The sequence below is a fragment of the Herpailurus yagouaroundi genome, unplaced genomic scaffold, assembly GCF_014898765.1.
Source record: "Herpailurus yagouaroundi ecotype Mexico unplaced genomic scaffold, PumYag 569, whole genome shotgun sequence".
Classification (NCBI taxonomy): domain Eukaryota; kingdom Metazoa; phylum Chordata; class Mammalia; order Carnivora; family Felidae; genus Herpailurus; species Herpailurus yagouaroundi.
In genome coordinates this window covers 1,293,537-1,297,535 of record NW_024412786.1, presented here as the reverse complement: position 1 = coordinate 1,297,535, position 3,999 = coordinate 1,293,537, and the positions used below count along the sequence as shown (strand labels likewise).

The following is a 3,999-nucleotide window of genomic DNA, read 5'->3' as shown; positions in this document are numbered from 1 at the left end:
AAAAAAAAACACCCAAGGCCAGCTTCGGGGTCCTCTGTCTGCCTCCTGGGTGCCCAGAACCTTTCGAAAACCGGGCCGTCCGGAGCTGGGTGGGACTCTACAAACAGGGCCCCTGCGCAGGGCAGGTGAAAGTGCCCCGGGCGGCCCGGCTCCAGGGAGACGAGCGTGTGGCGGCCCCGTGTCTGCTGCGGCTTTGACTGTTGGCTCCTGTCGCATTGTTTTTTCTGTCTGCAGGAGAAAGCCAGGTTGGTTCCTCCAGATGGGTGGCTGGGCGCGCAGGGCTCCTGGATGGGAGCGGCAGACACGGTGGGACGGCACCCAGTTCTCTGCCCTCCTCGTCACCCACCTGAGGCTCGGCTGGGAGACAGGAAACTGAGTCACTGCCGGCTGGCTGCTAGATCTCGCCAAATGGCGGGCTCTCCCCCTCAGGCTCACAGCTGGTGATCGGTGGGGCCTTCTGAGAGGAAAAGCCGCTTAGAGGAGCCCCTCCCTGTGCTGGCTGCGGTGAGGCAGGGGCAGGACGGGAGGGAGGCCGTTGCCAACACATCCATCCGCCTGGGCCCTCTGACCGGAGCCCGAGGGGGTGGACAAGAAGGGAAGGGAGGATCAGAGAAGAGAAGACAGAGCACCCCTGTGTGCCAGGCGCTGTGCTGGGCCTCAGGGACCCGGCACAGAGGAGCACGGGGACGTGCACCCTGATGGCCGTAAAACAGATTTAGGGGCGGTGGCAGTAAGGACCTTCCTGCAAAGACTCTCTAGACTCGGCCTTTTGGGTTTTCAGGTGGAGGGTGATGATGGCGTGGGTAGGTGTGGGGAAGACGGGCCAGGGCACGGTGGTGGCCACAAGTGCCTTAGGGGCTAGCTTTGCTAGGACGTGGGGACCTGGTCAGCCCCCCGCACAGGGAACCAGGTGCCCTCAAGCATGCCCAGACTGCCCTCCCAGCATAAGCCGGGCACTTTAGTAACAGAGTGCGAGGGGGCAGTGACAGTGGTCTCAAAAAGCCCAGGGCCTGCCGGGCTCTCCAGCGGGGAGCAGGGCGGGAGCTGCCCCCAGACTGAAGGTCTGCCGTCTTCAGGGGCGACATGGAGAAAAGCCTGGCTTTGCCCCTGCGGCATCGGGGGCCTTAGGCACACCTACCATCCCGCTCACAGTGAGAATGCGGGTCTGACCCCAGCAACAACAGAATTTCCAAAACCAGAGAGAAACAATATATTAAAAATGCAGAGGTGGGGGGAGTAAGGGGTGGGGAGGGGGGGGGGACTCAAGAGCCAAGGGAATCTTTTTGTGAGTGTTTCTAAAGAAGCAGGCGTGGATATTTCAGGCAACTACTTGGACCATTTCAAAAGAAATGGTAAATGCTTAAAAACACAGAGTGAAAAATGCCCCAGGCAGCCGTCAACCTGGCCGGGATGGATGGATTGAGCCGGAAGTGCCGAGTGCTTTGAGTGGGAAAGAGAGCCCGTGGTGGGACAGCGGAGGGAGCTCAGCGGGGCAGGGGCCCTGGCACGGAGAGCAGGTTGGGGGGGTGGGGGTGGGGGGCAGCCAGGGACCCGCCGCAGGGGGCGGGTCACCCTCCAACCTCCAGATCCAGACTCTGAGAAGGAGTGCTGGGGTATGCACTTCCTCTCCCGGTGCCTCTTGGATACTGAGGATGGGACCCTGGCAGCATCTCCGGTGGCCCCGGCAGTTCTTTGACGGGGCTGGGCCACCTGACGGTGGGATGGCCCTGACCTGGGGTTTTTCAGGGGACACTGGTCGTTTTGAGCAACCCAGTCAACATCTCTTGATATCTTCCTTACGGGGCCCTGGGGTATGATAAAGTAAGGGGGAAACCAGGACCTTCTAGTCAAAGAACCAGGCTTTTGGCCGAGGCAGGAAAATAATCTGCCACATCCCCATCAAGTGCTTGAATGCTCCCAGGGACAGAGGGCTCACTATCGAACTCCTCCGCTGGCCCAGAGTTTCTCTTCCCTGACCTTCAGCGTTCCCTTTATGACTGGCCCCACTCTGCTTTCTCCGCAGCACCGAATGAGTCACAGGCCTGCCCTGGGACAGAAAGGAGGCAGAAAAGCTCATGGCCCTAGAGTCTTAGCCTCTAAGGAACTAGCCTAACCACTTCACCTCGCTTTTCACCCCGAAGGCAGACAGAACCCGGAGGGCAGGGGCAGAGCCTCTGCTGGGAGCTGGGACTGCTTCTGAGTGACCTGTGTAGGTCAGACGTAACCCCCCCGGGCCCAGAGGCCCCCTGCGCCAGGCACTGGAGGAAGGCAGAACTGCCTTCCCTGAGGGTAGTGCTTGAGCCCAGTCTCTGTCCAACGCAGCGCCGTTTCTGAGCACTCCGGCCTGCGTGGTGCCGGCCGCCGTGGACCCCCGGCTCCTCCTGGCGCTGTGCAGGGGCAGCCCCCGAGCCGGGCCGGAAAATCCCCGCTTTGCACAGTGCCACGGGGGGCAGGTTCATAAAATGCGAAAAAATCCCCCGTTCCCTTCACCTCCAAGGAGTTTAATCTCTTCTAATCAATTTAGCAGACTCGCTTGGTTGTAAACGGTAATGATTTGCATTTTTGAGCCTTTTTATCCCTCCTTAAGAAAAAAGATGCCTCCTCTGTCTGCATTCTGGAAGGCCTGTGCAGGGCTGTGAATTGCTTGTTAGCACTCACTCTGGCGCCAATCCAGCTCGGGGCCTCCGCCCATCACCTGCACGGATCTGAGTGCAGGGAGGGGACATGGACGCCTGGGATGGCCACAGCTGAGCCTGGCTGTGTTCCTGGCCCCGAGAGCAAGGTCTGGTCCTTGGGGACACAGGCCGCTGTGCACCCTGAGGCCCCTCCTTCCAGCAAACGCCCCAGCTCCTGGTTGCCTTCCCAGCTCCGTTGCTCCCTGTCTGCCGCATCCAATTTTCCTTGTTGTATTTTTCATAAGCGTGAGGCTCAGAAGCCCCGTCCTTCTCCCTGGCGTGTTCCTCAGGAAGCAGATTTCTAGAGTGGAGTGGGTTGGCTTTGGGACTTGAGCTGCCATTGGTAGTGGTGGTGGTGGTGGGGGGGTGTCCTCTCTTCCTTCCTGGGCTCCAAGCAGGTGAAGGAGGGAGGCTCAGGTGCATCCTGGGCAGGCTGCCCAGCCCTTCTCAGATGCCGCAGGGATCCTCACCTGACTCATCCCTCCTGCTCTGGGCCTCCGTCACCTGCACTGGACCAACTAGAACCTTCCAGAATCAGTGGAAGGGGGGAGCCCTTACTTGGCCTGTGGAACACCCAGCTTTTCTGGGTGTAGCCAGACTCCTGCCTCAGCCCACCCTCTACTCTGCGGAAGGGGAAACCGAGGCTGTGGATTTACAAAGCACGCTTTCCCTCCACCTCTCTGGAAACCCTTCCTGACTCACCTTCTGCTCCTGGTGGATCTCCCTAGATCCCTAAGAGGGAGGGAGAAGAGGCACAAGGCAGGCATGGGCTCTGGGCTCTGGGTGGGGAAGCCTGCCCCGCCCCCCCGCGCCCCCTCCCCCCCCAGCCACTGCATCCTGCCAGCTGTTGTCACCTCCCCTGCCAGTTTGTCACTCATAGCCAGAAGGGACCAATGCCCCAGCTCCTGCCCCCAAACCTGGCATCCCAGCCCTGGATGGGGGAGGCCCTCTAGTCAGCCACACGGCTGCCATGTTACCGTGGAGGCAGCCCAGGAAGCCAGCCCAGGAAGCCGGAGCCAATTTAGAGAAGATGGAGGTTTCCTCGGGGAGGCCGCAGGAAGAGGGAAGGAGAAAAGGGAAGAAAAGAAGCTTTTGATGCACATCATGTCTGCGGAATTGAGTATGACTAATTAATAGATTTTATTCTTAGTAATCTCTTAAGCATTCCATACGTTGGGCCCCACGCCTGAGCTGAGCTTACAAGAGGCCTCATTCGCAAAATGCAAATTACTCGCCTGGCCCTGCCTTCCCTCCTTCCTTGCCTTTTCTTTCCCTTTTTCTTCTTCTTCTTCTTCTTCTTCTTCTTCTTCTTCTTCTTCTTCTT

The 3,999-nt window shown here is 59.4% G+C and overlaps 1 protein-coding gene across 1 annotated transcript in view; it reads left to right on the top strand.

Moving 5' to 3' along the window:
- Positions 1-3,999, top strand: part of MACROD1 (mono-ADP ribosylhydrolase 1) — a 152,200-nt gene that overhangs the window by 34,919 nt on the left and 113,282 nt on the right.